This window comes from Hipposideros armiger, unplaced genomic scaffold (genome assembly GCF_001890085.2).
Source record: "Hipposideros armiger isolate ML-2016 unplaced genomic scaffold, ASM189008v1 scaffold_433, whole genome shotgun sequence".
NCBI lineage: Eukaryota > Metazoa > Chordata > Mammalia > Chiroptera > Hipposideridae > Hipposideros > Hipposideros armiger.
In genome coordinates, this window is record NW_017731783.1 from 1,351,918 (window position 1) to 1,369,239 (window position 17,322).

General features: G+C 40.1%; 1 pseudogene; it reads left to right on the forward strand.

Annotated features, from left to right (window-relative positions):
* The first annotated feature begins 12,707 nt into the window (after window positions 1-12,707).
* LOC109394729 (actin, cytoplasmic 2-like) lies at window positions 12,708-13,770 on the forward strand (annotated as a pseudogene).
* Window positions 13,771-17,322: the final 3,552 nt, after the last annotated feature.

Consider the following 17,322-nt stretch of genomic DNA (forward strand, 5'->3'; position numbering starts at 1 on the left):
ACTTGGTAGAACTGGATCTTCTCTGTTCCATGTGGTTTCAGTCTAGGCAGTTCTTAGAGGGGTCACTTCCAAGATGCCTTACTCATGTGGCTGGCGAGTCGATGCTAGTTCTTGACTGGGAACTCTGCTGGAGCTGTTGGCCAGGGCCCTCAGATCTCTTTCCCAGGCCTCTCCTCATGGGGAGGTTGGGAATCTCACAGAGAGGCCACAAGGTAGTCAGATTTCTTATGTGGCGCCTGGCTTCCCCTAGAGCAGGGGTCGGCAAACTTTTGAGATGGAAGAGCCGCCAAGGGTCAGCAAACTGCGGCTCGCGAGCCACATATGGCTCTTTGGGTACATTCATGTGGCTCTGAAGTAAAATTGAAAATGAAAATAAAACTATCATAGTTTCACTTATAAAATTTTTAAAGGATATTCACATATTGATGATTATGTAAAAATATATTTATGGCTCTTGAGTAATTTTTAAATTGTTGTGAGGGACAGGATTGTCTCCTCCAGGGGTCGGCAAACTTTTGAGGTGTACTTTTGAATGTACCCAAAGAGCCGCATGTGGCTCACCAGCAAGCCACAGTTTGCTGACCCCTGCCCTAGAGCACAAAAGTGGAAGTTTGCAGACTTTCTTAAGATTTAGGACTTGAATTGGAACAGCATTCCTTCTACCACACTCTTGGTTAAAGAAGGTCACAGGCCAACCTAGATTGAGGGGGAGGGACTATGTCACAGACAAGAATATGGGAAGCATGGTTGTTTGGGGGCTACCAAAGTAATAATAGTCTGTGACAAAGAGGCAAGTAAACACACCCCGCTATTTTCTTGAATTGGGTAGGGAGTTGGTGAGGGTTGGTTAAGGGAAAATCAAAGAAGGAAAAAAAAAATGTTAAAATATGTTAATATCTCAAAATAGATCTCTAGCTCTATAGGCCTTTGCCAAATTTCTCCTGATGCATTAGCTTTAATTTCCGTGTCACTTGAGGAACTAATTTTGAATAATAAAACACTTTAAAATATTTTAATTAACTGTTTAATTGTGTTTTCACAATAAAATCTTAAAAATAAAATAAAGTAAAATAAAATTCATACTACTCAAAAAATCTACAACCACTGTATAAGACGCACCCAGTTTTTAGACCCCAAATTTTTTGAAAAAGGGTGCATCTTATACATGGGGAAATATGGTATTTGTTACATAAAATTTCTTGTACCATTATATGTTAAAAAATAAATGCTAAAATTCCTTTATAATACAAATAATATAATAAAAACAAGTACCTAAATGTAAACAAATAAAAATTTGAATTAAATAATTAAAACAAAAGATTTTATTTTCTGAAAGTTTTGGCCAAAAACGTGGGTACTCATTATGCATGGCAAAATATGGTAATTGAGTTGATTTTTATGTATGATACTGAAAAGGAATCCAGTTTCATTTTTTAAATGAATAATTAATTACCTGAGCATCATTTGTTGAATAGACAGTCCATCTTTTCCCTGCTATACATATCTTGTGCAACTTTTTCACATACCAAGTTTCCATAAATGCATGCTTCTTTTGTTCCTAGGATTTCTAGTCTGTTCTATGGGTTAATTTCCCCCCTTCTGCTAATATCACATTGACTTAATTTCTAACTTTATTATATTTTCATATCCTATAGAGCAAACCACCTCAACTTATTCTTCTTCAGGAGTGTAAAGTAGTTAGATTTTAAGTGTCAATGCAACAATAATGACTTCCTCCTCTTTTTACTCAGTGTTTTCTCACTTAAGAGACACTTAAGATTGTGGTCAACTGTGTCCCCATAATAGCAAAACCCATAGTTGAATAAGGAACTGAGTACATCATAAGTTTTTAAATTGACTAGTTTGTCTAAGTATTAAACACTTAGTTGTGCTTGGAAAGCTACTGTTGCCTCCACATCAAGCTCATTATGGTAGCAGTCAGAGTAGTTCTCTTAAAAAATACCAAACTCTTTTTCATATTGTTCTTACCCTGTGCATTCTGAATCAATTACAGCACTAACAGACTAGGCTCCCCAGTAGCACAGAAGGACCAAATTTTCTAATCACTCACTGCTTATCTAAAAATTTCTCCTTCCTGGGTTTTTCATGATTTTCACCCAACTGAACTAAATGGAAAAACATGATTCTGCTGATTTTGTGCATATAGATATATAGCTATAGATTTAGATATAACGTTTTGCAACATGCATGTCTGTACATACACGCATGTGGCACAACTTTTAAAGAGAAATAAAATTGGAAATTTTCTCCCCCAAATCCTAAAAGTGAAATTGACCCTCTAGACTAGAATTGTGTGCTGTTTTATCCAATGACTTCTCCATGCCCTCATATCCCAAATTTAGAAGCATGGCTATTGGCCGTCAGAAGCAACAGAAAATTTTATACTTGTGAGTGTCATAACTGGATATGTCCTAAAAATATAACTGGAAACAGTGTTAACGAAGGACACAATTTTGTGCAGACAGCATTATGTACAGATTATACCTTATTTAGATGATAAAGCAACAGTTATTAAAGATGTATTATCGTTCATTCATTCATTCATCAAATACTTGTGTGTCAACTATTGGGTTGTCAGAAAAGCCATGGTGTATTTTTTTCTATGTTTTTCGTTGCAAAAATGCGTCATGACTTTTCCGACAACCCAATAGATGGTGAAGATGCAAATTAGCCTTTATCTTCATGGTGCTCACTCATATTCTATTGGGGGAGACAGAAACAATTTAACAATTAAATAGACAGAATGCTAGGCAGCAATTGGTTTGCTGTGGAGAAAAATTTTAAAGGATGAGAGTTCCAGGAACCAGAGGGTCACAATTTTATATGGTGTTCAGAGAACGTTTTCTGATAAGGTGACATTTGAACAGAAAGCTGAAAAAAGTAGAGGAGTAAGTTGTGAAGATCTAGGAGACAAATGTTCCTGGCAGGGAAAAATAAGTGCAAAGATCCTGAGTTTTGAACATTGTTTTGCATTGTGATAGACAGAAATAGAGGATGAGAACACAGATATACGTGGAGGAGAGAAGGAATAATGGAACAGGTCTCATAGGTCACTGGGATAAATTCAGCATTCATCCTGAATGAAATGTGAAGTGCTGGAGGACTTTGGGCAGAGGTGTGGTATGGTCTGGTATTTGTTAAGATAACTACTCAGACTGCAATCTTCAAGATAGACTGTAAGGGGCCAAATGTAGAAATCATCAGACCAGTCAGAAGGCTGATTCAATAATCCAGGCAAGAGATAATAAGGGCTTGATATACACTGATAGTGGTAGAGCTGAGGTGAAGTGGTCAGATTCTGGATATATTCTGCAGGTGAAGCTGACAGATTTGCTAATGGATTGGATGTGCAGTGTGTGCAAAAAAAGAGAAGTCAAGCTAATTTCCAAAATCCGTGGCTCCCCAGGAAGTGTAGTGCATATTTGCATACTTTTGACTACCTAGCGTCTCAATCCCTTCCTATGTTGGGAGGATTCTCCATACACAAATCTAGGTGCCAGACAGAGCACAACTGAAGGTGTGGTGGCAAATGCCAGAAACTCCGTTCCAGTCTCCAAGGCTGCAGAAATACACACATGTGACCAATCAGATATTAATCAGGCAGCATTCATAGCATCCAGCTAGTGGTGGCAACAGAAACACCCTTAGCCCATGGTAAAGTGGTGTCTACCGTGCAAGGGGCAGCTGGCAATGGTTCTCATGGACCAGTTCATGATTTTAGCTATGCTTCTGACTATGTAGCTTTCAAGTGGGGTTTGCCAATCTCCCAGCAAAACCCAAGTACACAGTTTCCTAGTCAAATATACTGTTTCTGCTTTTAAAAGAACCAGAGATAGCTTCTTTTCCTTGTAAATAAAAACGCTGAATGATACATTAAGTATTGATATTGTTAATGTGAATGTTGTCATAAAAATAACTGCATTTATTGAGTGATTAAGGCACTTACTTCAGTTACTTCTGCTAGATAGATATTATTCCTATATTAGAAGTGAGGAAACTGAGACATAAAAGATAAATCACTGGCTACCAGAGGGTAAAGTGGAGGGGTATGGTAGAAGAGGTTAAATGGAGTCAAATATATGGTGATGGGAGAACTGACTCTGGGTGGTGAACACACAATGTGATATATAGATGATGTATTACAGAATCGTACACTTGAAACCTATGTAATTTTACTAACGATTGTCACCCCAATAAATTTTAATTAAAAAGAAAAGATAAATCACTTGCCCAAGGTCATATGGCTAGTAAATGACAGAGCTAGGACTAAAATCCAAATTTATTTGACTCCAAAGCTTGAACACTTACACACTATAGGTAAGTGCACTTGGGGTTCATATAGTATTGTGAATCGATCTATTTCTCCATTAATTCAGTTCTCTCTATAAACTCTATATATTCATATGTATCAAATTTCCTTGAAATCCTCTAAAACTGTAGGATTTAGTGCTGAAATATTAAGGTATGTCATTGTTTTGAAAACTTATCAGAGTCTAGTAAGAACGTAAATCTAACTCAAAATAAATCCTAATATTGTGTTAGAATTTGCTTGCATTTGAGCAAAATCAACTGTTTTGGGGGAAGTTTCAGTTTTAATAGGCCTTCTTTTGATCAATTAGAAGTTGGAGGCAAATTGCTATATTGATAAATACACGAGGCTCTTCTCCAGATGGCATCAACTGCCACTGAAACATTATAGTACCATGGCAGACATTAAATACCATGGCCAATTCAAAAGTACACACTTTTTGTGGTCTTTTAAATAAATTAGATAAAACATCTATAGTTACCTTAAATACAAGTGTGATGGGTTTGAATATTTGAAACTCACTGCTTGCAAAAAACATTACTTACAATTAGAGGTGTGGCTAAAGAGAAATGAAAGTAACTATCAGAAACGAAACTGTGGTGTGAGAACTTCTGAAAAGCACTCACAGCACTCAAGAGCATATTATAAATACTTGTACAGCATTAAAGAGGCACTATGGTGTGAGGGAGAAGAAAACTGAGCTAGGAGTAGGAAATATGCTCCCGTGTCTCATACTTAACCCCCATCTAGCTTTACAACCAAGGGCAGGTCAACACATGCTGAGCACAAGATTAATGAGACAGAGATGAGTAAAAAAGACACACAAACAAAAATAATTGTGATGCCTTATTAAAAATATTCATTCATTTATTCATTAATTCATTCAGCATTTGTTGCCAGTCATATGTCTATCGTGTGCCAGGTACTGGAGCTTCAAAGATGAACAACAAAAAGCACCAACGGGACTGGCCGAGTGGCGCGATGGTTAAGAGCTGGCTTGGGACGCCAGAGGGCCCCAGTTCGGATCCCACATGTGAGGGCCAGTGACACTGTCCTCCACAGCTAAGATGCTGAACAACAGCTCAACCTGGAGCTGGGCTACCGTGAGTCGCCGGCCCCTGTGGCAGTGGGTTGCCATGGGCTACCGTATGTAGCCAGCAGCCAGCGTGAGCGGCCAGCAGCCGCTGTGAGCGCGGCCGTCCAGAAGCCGGCGACTGATCTACCTCACCCGGGAAGAGCGCAATGATGGTGCCAACTTGGGCCAGTGAAGCAACGCTCTCCACAACTAGACTGAAGAACAAAACGACAGCAACTTGTGTGTTCCCCTTCCCCCAATTCCCCAGCACTCTTCCCATCCCCCCAATTCCCCAATAAAAATCTTTAAAAACAAAACAAAACACCAACGACCTTTTGACCTCCCAAGAAGCAAGTGGCCCAGGGAATAAGGACCAGACTTGCTGTGGCATTGACATTTCACTCTTCCCTCCAATACACTTCTCTCTCCCCTTTCCTTGCCCTCCCCAGCTCTTTCCTCTCTACCAACTACCTTCCTATACCCTAAGGTTTACTAACTGGGCTCAGTTTAGATCTTATTCCCCCAACTAAGACTTTCCTGCTCCAGGTTGCCTCTCGATATCCCACAGTCCCTGGATCAGAAAGATCTTTAGAAACCTCAAACTCTGAAAATATGATTGTGTTTCCCACTCCATAGACAAAATGAAAATAAAAACAATACAAAACTATACAATGAGTACAACTATATATGATTAAACTGCTTTTCCAGATATTCTAAATCTTGGAAGTCTAATGCAATTTAGCATCTTTTCTTATGGGGAGACATGTACATCCACTTTTGCACATACATTCATGGGGTTCTTTACTTGTCTAAAGTCTGTCATTGTCCCCAGATGATTCTAAAATACTGTTTATCCCTGAATTAATAAAGAGGTCTGCTCCTCACAGGCTCTGGAGTCTCCTTAAAGATTTTGTACACTCCCAAGATAACAACAGGAGTAAGGAGCTATTGAAGATTTTTAACCTGGGGTGGGGCACACTCAGATTTGCACTTTAGAAAGTTCTTTCTGACTGTAACGTAGAGAATAGATCACAGGCGCTTAAACTAGTAACTAGTTGGAGGCTGTTACAGAAACTCAGGCAAAAGGTAATGGTTAACTGTTAAAGGGTGCTGTCTTTTTGGGGGTGACAAAAATATCTAAAATTAGATAATGGTGATGGTTGCACAGCTCTATGAATATACATAAACCTTTGAATTGTACACATTAAATGGGTGAATTTTATGGTATGTGAATTATATCTCAGTAAAGATGTTTTCAAAAAAGCAGCAGTTTATAAAATAAAAACTTTCATACCTGAATGAATGAATGAATGAATGAATGAATAAAAAAGGCGATGGTTGTATTATGGATTGATATGAAAAACTTTTAGGAGATAAGAGAAGGGTGTGAGGAGAGGTAGGTGTCAAGGATGACTTCCAGGTTTTGAGTTTAGGCCCCTGGGTAGATGATAATGCTTTTAATTGAGATGGAGGGGGAGATAGTGATCTTACTGCAGTGGAAGGGGTTCTGTAAGCCATGATATAAAGGGCTGGATGGGAGCACCAAAAAATGTTCAAAAGCCTATTGCGTTTAGGAAAGGATAGACAAATTTTATGTGTCATCACTGTGAGGATGTCAGACTTCTTTCTGATGAAGCCAGAAAGACAAGCTCACCATATTCAAAACACAAGAATTTAAAGGGAAAAAAGGACAAAATTATTGAGGGTACCAAGTTTACATTTGTCTGTTTATGGTGGGGGAAAAGAAAAAACAAACAAACAAACAGCTTTCTCATACAACTATCGGGTTGTCGGAAAAGTCATGACGTATTTTTTTCTATGTTTTTCGTTGCAGAAATGCGTCATGACTTTCCTGACATCTCAATATTACATTTACAAAGATCATTCATGTGTTCAGACACATAACAAAAACCAGGGGTAACACTGTTTAAAGAGTCCAGGTTGACAGGAAATTTTCCAAGGTTTATTATTCTGGAAGCAGAGCCAGTCGGGATGAGCCTACTATTTTCTATTTAACAAAGTAGATTTATTTTGTTCCTAATGACAGCATGTGACGTGCTTAATCATACTGGAAGAACTAAGTGTCAGTTTCGCTTCTACAGGAGATTAGTAACAGAATAAAACATGCAGAAGGAAGGAAAAGTGGTAGGAAAGATGAGGTTGACAGTATGTAAGCATATAGTGGGGTGGGCATGACAGACATGTGAAGCAAGAAGGAAATACTGAAGGAGGAAATACTCACTGTTACTGGGTTCCCGGCAGCCTTAAGTGATTACTCAAGTGCATCAGAGGCCCTGTGGGACACACAGCCATGGGCTCAGTCGTTTCCAACCTTTGACTCATGCCCCAGATAAAACGTTACTAAAGCATCATTGTAGTATTTGGAGACAATGGAACTGAACCCCTCAAGGGGGATCCTACTCAAATGCTTGCAGAAAGACATTATCTGGCTCAAAGGTCACTGTCTTAAGGGCTTAGCAGCAACTCAGCCTCCTGCTGGTGGTAAATAATAAACAAGGTATTTCTAGGCTTCTCTTTAGAGCAGCAAAGCCTATAGGAAGTCACTCTTTCCTGCAACAACAGACTAAAGGCTTCACAGTTGGCAACAGAAGGAAAATTTACAGATAGGCTCTATAGAATAGCTAGACTTTGAAACTCCAGTATTACACTTGGGATTTCTGTTGTTGCCACTACCACCTCCCTCTCTAAGATTCTGTCACCTTCATGAACACAGACCCCCACCTTAATTCTTGGAAGCACAGTTGATGTCCTGCTGCTGCCTTCAGACTGCAGGATGCATAAGAATAACCTGTAATGCGGTGTTTAAGATACAGATCCCTAGGTTCCATGTCCATGTATTTTGAATCAGTCGAGTTTGGGACTAGGAATTTTCTAACAACTTCCAGGTGATTCTAATGGAGGCAGTCCAAATACCACATTTTGAGAAACACTAGACCAACGGCAACAAAAATTGTAATGAATATAGAAAAGAATATATAGTTTGATTTACAAAAATACAGCTGAGTCATTTGCAGCTTATAACCCTTGCCTTCAAATAGGCAGAGATAATCTTCCCCTAGCAATCAGGAGTCCCTCAAATGTGTCTACCTTATTTCAAAGATAGTACCCAAAAAAAGCCCAGAGAGAAACACAAATTCGCCCATGGACTAAGTTTCCATTTGCTATCTAGGATTCACTTTCTTAAAAGAGATCTAAGCTCTTCCCTGAAAACTGGATATTGCTCAATGTCCCTTTACAGAGAAGGTGGCTTGTTTTAAATTTAGAATACAGCATCCCCACAAAAGATACAGCAAGTAGCTCATTTACTTTCACTTAATCATATAAATTATGAAAAACAAGGTCAGTTTGCATTTTTCACATTCCTCAAAGTCTCTAGTTTTTACTTCTAAATACTCCCATCAATAGTTCAAGTTGACGTTTGCCAAGGCCAGGCCAGTCCCTATTCACAGACCCTCCACCAGCTTCAGGTGACATCACTGCTGTAATTGCCCCTTTTGCTATCCTATGGGACTTAGCTCCAATACTTCTGGAATGTGATCCAGAAAAGAAATACTCTCCAAAGTTTGCAGAGATAGAACTGCCTAAATCACACTGGGTACACCGCACAAAGAGAACCAAGAATCCCCGTTCTCAATTATATATATATATATATATCAAATGTGGACTTTTTCAAGAAAGGTAGTTGGAACAAAATATGCACAAGTACTCTCAATTTACATGTTTTTGTTCTTCAGTTTTAGGTTAGATATTTCCTGCTTTCTACAGCTGTTGGGTGTGTCCCTCCTCCTGTTCCTCTGACCGAAACCTAAAAAAAAGTCTTCTCAAAAAAAAAAAAAGTTGAACGGACAAAAGTGTGCGCGCACACACCCTCATACACACAATATTTTACAGCGCGTCCCATGAACATTTTCGATTTTTAGATTCACAGTATCTCAACCCTTTCGTTTTAGAGAATGATTTTGCTTTACGTTGCAAAACTAAATCTGTCTAACCTTGCCACTTTTTAAGAACAAAGAGAAGTTTACAAGAGAAAAACTGCTTGCAACTCAAAGCCAAATTCCTCAAGGTGTTCTAGTTCAAAGCCAACCACAACAGGAAGAGGAAGTACACAGTATCTTATATTCAGTGTAATGTTATTGTTCTTTCCCCACGTGCCCCAGTCTTCTCACAGAATAGAATGTCTGTGGAAGTGCAGAAAACAGCTTCTGGGGATCCGAGATAAGGTTCACTTTAGATATTTCACCAACTGCTGAGCAGCCTTCTACCTCCACACGAGCCATATTCCCCATCTTCCTCCGCTTTACTTGCATTTTTCCTAGTGTTTCTCTAGAACCACAATTCCACTGAGGTTTTCCCATAGCCTTCTACTCAGCCAGATTACTTTTCCCAACCAGGACCTTCCATTCAATTCTCATTAAGCCTGAAAAAAGTGTAAAACAACTCTGCTAGTCATCAGACTGTGATAAACAATGTTTTCCACAGGATGCAGAGAAGCCAACAGAACAGTGTTTCTAACCAAATGCAATTACCACTGTATTGCAGTTGCAAAAATGACTAACAAGCCATCCATTCTGAGAACCAACCAGCACAAGCCAAACCGTGCTCTGTGTTACTGAGCAGTTCTTTCTCACTACAAGTTTATAAACCTTTTTCTATAGATATGGAATGGTGCCTTTTTCTTCGGTTAGAGGGTTTTAACTGGCTTTTGTTAGTTCTGGGTGACTTCTTCATCTCTTAGAGCTGTTGCAGAAAAGAGGGTTCTTGGCTACATGCAAGAAAGAATTCAAGAGCAAGCCAGATAACAGAGTGAAAGTGGTTTATTGAGTAAAGACCTGCTCTACAGGCAGGGCAGTGGTTGCTTCTGAGTGAGAGACAACCTTGATTTCAGGTGCAACAGCAATTTTTATTTGGTAGGGATTTTTTAATTTTATTTTTTGGTATGGAAATGAAGGGGAGGAATATTTTACTAGTTCCTGGAAATGGGTGGGATTTTCCGAGAATTGGGTTTATACCCTTTTTTTTTGTTGTGTAAGGTCCTTTTCAGAAGTGTCATGGTGTTGGTGGGTGTGTTATTTAGTATAGAGATGTATTTTAATTAGGGTATAATGAGGCTGGAGGTTACTTGGAGGTGAATCTCATCACCATCTTGGTCTTGGCCAGTCTTGGCCAGTTTGCACTACATGCTAGTTCACTGGTTTTTAGCCCTCAGTTGATGTTCTGTTATTTCCTGCCCTTGGGTGTTCTCCCATCCTATCTCAGAGCAACTGGCCCATAGAATTGGAGTCTTCTTAATTTGTTTTCCCCTAGAAGGGGAAGCCACATTTCCCACCTACTTGATGAAGCTCTTCAAGTTCCCTTTCTTTGCCCCAGCATAGAGGTTTCTTTAAGAAAAGACACCAAAATATGCTGTTCTCAGTTCCCAATTATCCAACTACTCACTTTCTCTTCATTTACAGATTGAGTACATCCACCACAGGGTGATTTTGGATTTGGTGCCTTCCGTATCTAGTCCTTGCTAAGCACCTTCCATCAGAGTTTTCCTGCTTGATGTGTCAGGGCCATGCCAGGCTTTCCCCCTTTTCCATGACCAATTTTATTTGGCCGGATTCAATTCCACATCTTTACTTGCTTACCCAAGAACGGACACCCTCAAATAATTAGCTGTTTCACTTCTCCGTATCCTATTCCAGGATGTGAGGCATGAGGGTGTAGGTATCAGAGCAGATCTGGAATTCCTTTTCCAGGGTCCAAATAACTTGGACCTTGACCCTCCTAGTGCCTAGAAAATCAAGTCTGTCAGACATAATCTCATATTCCCTACTCCAAAACTGTCAGATACCAAGGGAATTGGTTTTACAACCATTCCATTCTCTCCCAAACATATTGGTAAAGTTTTGCATTCTCCATCCTTGTGAGTGAAGTACGTATGGGTCTTCTTCTAAGGGCCTAGGCAACTAACTTATCCTCTAATTTGTAGAGAAGAGACACTCTATGTCTGAGGCCAAAAGATATGCAGGGACTAATTTTTCCATGCGAGACACCACTCTGGTTTGTATCCTCTTTTAAACATAATACTCAAAGATTTCCTTTAAGGTCAACTCATTTCTGCTAGTGAACAGACTACCTTCTTCAGCACAGACATTTTTCTTTCTCAGGAGTTGAAAAACCTGCCAGTGAGAGCTTCTCATTGCCCCACCCTCCACCACAATGAAGCTGTCACCTCCCTTCAAGGGGAAAACAACTCAGAGGCATTTTCCCATTGTATCTAAACGCTGGTTGGCAGGATCTCCTGCTCCAGAAACGGTATCTTCTTCCCCAGTCAGAGGTTGGAAGGTCTGCATGGGGCAAACCATTCCACTATCACAACCCTCTTACAAATTGGTGGTGGAGCTTGTCCTCCACTTACTTAGCTGCTTGATAGTAGCCATTTATCACCCCAAATGTAACCGTACCCTCCCTGCCCCAATATGCCACACCCTTACTAAGTAGACAACACCCTTGGCAAACTCACTAACTAATACTTCATGCAGTTTATGGTTCCCTTTTCTCTATTCTTGTTTCATTTTGCACTATTATTCAGCTCCAGAGGGAATTACCTAACTTCCTGGATATCCTTCTAAGTTGCTTCACAAACTCCCATGTCCTCACAATCCTTTTATTGATTTCAAGTTGTTTTCCTGAGAGATCTCTTTTCTTCTTACTGAATGGTTTGCCACCCAAGTGATAACAGAGAAAACTCTAAGGAACACCCATGAAAGTCAGCATGGTATAATAAAGAATGGAGGTTCTGAAGTCAGACTGCCTGAATTCAATTTTGCCATTTGCTAAAGAACTTTACCATTTACTATTGAGAACTTGGTAAACTTACTTAACCTTACTGTTTCTCAGTTTATGAAAAACCAAATAAATAAAAAATAAGTAAATTATGGAAACTTAGTAATATAATTGATAAGGTAGATCTGATTAATATATCAAGTTTTATGTACTAAAACGAGAATACACTTACCTTTCAATTACTCATGAACATTCACAGAAACTATTAAGCCACACACAGAAACCTCAGAAATATCCAAATGTAAAGAGTAAAGATAGCATTCTTTGAGCATGATGCAATGTAATAGAAAATAAAAATTAGGGAGACAAGATTCTGTCTATGTGGAAATTTAAAACTATTTGAAAAATGTTTAGAACAACAACAACAAAAAAACACCAACTGAAATCAAAGGCAATGACAACACATTAAAACTATGGAGTCACTCGTGCTCCTGTGGCTCCACCTCCATGTTTCTCTGCTTTCAGTCTCCTTGGATCATACTGCAAGAAGAAATCACTGTGTTCATAATTGACAATGGCTTTGGCATGTGTAAAGCTGGCTTTGCTGGGGATGATGACAGTGAGCTGTTTCTGTCCATTGTTGGTTGCCCAGGGTGTCATAGTGGGTATTGGGCAGAGGGTCCAGAGCAACCATGGCATCCTGACCCTGAACTACCTCATGGAGCATGACATAGTCATCATTTGGGATGAAATGGGGAAGATATGACACCACACCTTCTACAATGAGCTGAGTGTGGCCCACAAGGAGCACCCAGTGCTGCTGACTGAGGCTCCACTGAACACCAAGGCCAACAGAGAGAAGATGACTTAGATCATGTGAGAGTTCTTCAACACCCAGACCATGTACATGGCCATCCAGACCTTGCTATCTCTGTATGCCTCTGGTCGCACCACTGGTTTCGCCATGGACCCTGGAGATGGGGTCATTCACATGATGCCATCCACAAGGACTATTCCTGTCCCATGCCATCTGTGTCTGTACTTGGCTGGCTGACCAGGACCTGATGGACTACCTCATAAAGATATTCATGGAGCATAGCTAATGTTTCATCGCCACTATCAAGTGGGAAATCAGGCATGACATCAAGGAGAAGCTCTGTTACATTGTCTTGGACTTGGAGCAGAAGATGGCTACCACTGAGTCCCAGTGGTTCTGGTGTCCAGAGGTGCTTATCCAGTCCTCCTTCTTGGGTGTGGAGTCCTGTGACATCCACAAGACCACTTTTAACTCCATCATGAAGTGTGATGTTGATATCCAGAAGGACCTGTATGACAGCATGGCACTGTCTAGTGGGAACAACAGGTACTCGGGCATCTTTGATAGCATGCAGAAGGAGATCATGGCCCTGGCCCTCAGCACAACAAAGGTCAAGATCATTGCTCCTCCTAAATGCAAGTGTGGATCAGAGGCTTCATCTTGGCCTTACTGTCCACTTTCCAGCAGATATGGGTCAGCAAGCAGGAATATGATATGTCAGATCCCTCCATTGTCCATTGCAAATGCTTCTAAATGAGTTAATTCAGAAGTATACATTTGCCCCTCATGTTAGCCTCATGAAACTGGAATAAACCTTTAAAAAGAAAATTATCCTTGAAGCTTGTATCTGACACAATATGGATTGTAAAACTTGTTGCTGATTTTGACATATGCAAGTTAACTGTTTCCTTGGTATATGTTTAATACTTCATATATATCTTTAATTTAAAGCCTTAGTACTTGCAGCTGGCTCACTTCCTGACTGAGGTGAAAAAACACATGTATGGAAGAGAAATCCATTGGCTGGGTGAGACTCTGTGAGACCATCAAATTCTTGATCTGTGCAGGGTATTAATGTGTAAGATCTGACTATTCCAGGGTTTTTCTAAAGGTTGGCAGTTCTTGAACCAGCCGTCTAACAGTGTTGGGAAAATCCAAGACTTTGGACCAAGTTTCCTTTCTTATTTATGCTTTTCTACCAGAACTGTGGATTATTACTAACATTGAATTGGAAAGTGGTTTACATTTACACTAGAAAATTTATTCATCCTTCTAATTTATGTAAAGTGTTTGTAAACAATTCTCAATTCTTTAAAAATAAAGTGCTTAAATAAACAGGAAAAATAAATCTTATGGAATACTACTAAGGTAGAAACCAGAGAAAAATTCATAGGTTTAAATACTTATATTTTAAAAAAGAATTAAGATAAATGAATTAAGAATTGAATTCAAAAAGTTGGGGGAAAACAATAAAATAAATGGAAGAAAAGCAGGAGGAGTTAGGAAGGAGTTAGTAAGGAAAAAGCAAAAATTATTGTTAGAAAACAAAAATAAATATTAAGTTAAAAAACTAGTTCAATATAGGAAACCATTAGCTATTTAATTCTAGAAAAAAAGAGAGAGCAAATATTCAAAATATAATGCAGGGGAAATAACTATAAAAACAGAAAATAAAAAGAATTGTGGAGCTTTCCAATCAAGATGGCAGAGTAGGTGAACACTGTGCTCACCTCCTCTCAGGACCACATCAATTACAACTAAACTACAGAACAACCATCATTGAGAGTCACCCGAAGTCTAGCTGAACTGAAGCCCTACAACTATGGACATACAAAAGAAGCCACCTCAAGAATGGTAGGAGGGGCAGAGACTCACATGTGACCATTACAAATAAGGAGGGATATCTTGGCTGTAGGAGGTCCTCCACAGAGGGACCGAGGGGTCCTAATCCTATGCCAGGCTCCCCAGCTTAGGGTTCCAGTGCCAGGGAGAGAAGTTCCCATAACTTCTGGTTGTGAAAACTAGCAGAGATTGTGGCTGAGTGAGCTGGAGGGCAGCTGCAAGTCTTACGTGCATGGACTTACTCCCTGATGGACACACTCACTCTGAGCTCCAGCACTGGGGCAGCAGCTTGAAAGACACCAGGGACTTATGGAGAGGAACTGAATTGTCTAGCTTCAGGATGAGGGCTGGAGGGGCAGCTTTCTCCCAGATGGAGGAGCTGGCAGAAGCCCTTGTTTCTTTGTTGCCCGCCCTATGTGCAGATGCAGGCAGCAGCCATGTCTGAGTCTCCATCAAACTGGCTATCACCTTTTGTCTGCCCTGCCCTAATCAGTCCCTGAGACCCCATCCCATCTAACTTTCAGGCACATCCAAGCTTGCTTCCCGTGGCTTTTTCATACAACCTGTTTTAGCTCGTGCTTCAGATTTTCATAAAATCTCTCAAAGGTTCACAAAACTCAAACAAGCAGCATCTGGCTTTGGCATGTACCGTACCTCTGGCTGAGCAGCCCCAAGCCCAGCACTAGTGACAGTCAACCTCGGTTTGCAGATTGGTCTCTCGAGGTACCTCCAAGCCCAGCACAGGCAGTGGCCATCTGCTGGTTGCTTTGTGGCTCATACCAGGTGGCCCCGGGCAGGGCACAGGCTGCAGCTAAACTTGGCATGCAATGGGTCCCCTTCCAGTAGGTCCCAGGGCTGGCACACTTGGTGGCCAGCTTCAGACCCAGCTGGAACATCACCCAGCTGCTTCCAAGGATGATGCACTCAAAGGGCTGACTAGGCAGGCACCAGAGCCCTACTAAAGTGAACCCTGCTCTGTAGAATCAGCCCCTGCACAAGAGCTCCTCCACTGTAGTCACGGCCAGTCCTCACAACCAATCAGCCTGAGTGTCAATCCCTCCTACTGACGTGCAAACAGCAATCATGGCTCAACTACAACAGGAGGGCACACACAACTTACATAAGGGACATACCTGGAGCACCTTGCTCTGGTGAGCAGGGAGATTGCACCACTGGGTCCCCCAGTACATTTATTATATAAGGTCACTCTACTAAGACAGGGAGGCATAGCAGCCATACTTAATACATAAAAACAAACACAGGGAGACAGCCAAAATAGGGAGACAAAGAAACATGTCTCAAATAAAAGAACAGAATAAAGCTCCAGAAAAATAACTAAACAAAATAGAAACAAGCAATCAACCAGACACAGAGTTCCAAACACTAGTCATAAGGATGCTCAATGATCTCAGGGAGAACTTCAACAAAGAGATAGGAAATATAAAAACGGAGATAGAAAACCTAAGAAAGAACCAGTCAGAAATAAAGAATACAATAACTGAAATGAAGAATACATTATAGGGAATCAACGGTAGATTAGAGGAAGCAGAGGATCGAATCAGTGATTTGGAAGATAAGGTAGCAGAAAACGCCTGATCAGAACAACAGCAACAACAACAAAAGAAATTTCAAAAATGAGGGTAGTTTAAGGAGCCTCTGAGACAGCATCAAGTGTAACAGCCACATAATTAGGGTACCAGAAGAGAGAGAGCAAGGAATTGAAAACCTATTTGAAGAAATAATTATGGAAAGCTTCCCTAACTTGAAGGAAATAGAGCTACAAACCTGGGTAGAGCAGACAGACGCAAATAAGATGAACCCAGAGAGCCACACTAAGACACATCATAATTAAAATGCCAAATGTTAAAAACAAAGAGAGAATCTTAAAAGCAGCAAAAGAAAAGCAGTTGGTTACCCCCACAATGAACTCCCATGACTACCAGCTGATTTCTTAACAGAAACTTTGTAGGCCAGAAGGGGTTAGCAAGAAATATTCAAAATGATAAAAGCAAGGACCTACAACCAGGATTAACCAGCAAAGCTATCATTTAGAATTGCAGGACAGATAAAGAGCTTCCCAGGCAAGAAAAAGCTGAAGGAGTTCATCACCACCAAACCAGAGTTACAAGGAATCACAGAGGGACTTCTTTAAGATGAAAAGAAAAAAGACCAAAAATATGAAGAATAAAACGGCTATAACTACATATGTATCAATAATGACTTTAAATGTAAACGATTAAATGTTCCAATCAAGAGATAGGGTGGCTTGAATGGATAAGAGAACACGACCCTTACATATGCTGCCTACAAGAGACTCACTTCAGATTGAAAGACACACACAGACTGAATGTAAAAGGATGGGAATAAGATATTTCATGAAAATGGAAACAAAAAAGCTGAAGTAGCAATACTTATCCCAGACAAAATAGACTTTAAAACAAAGGCTATAACAAAAGACAAAGA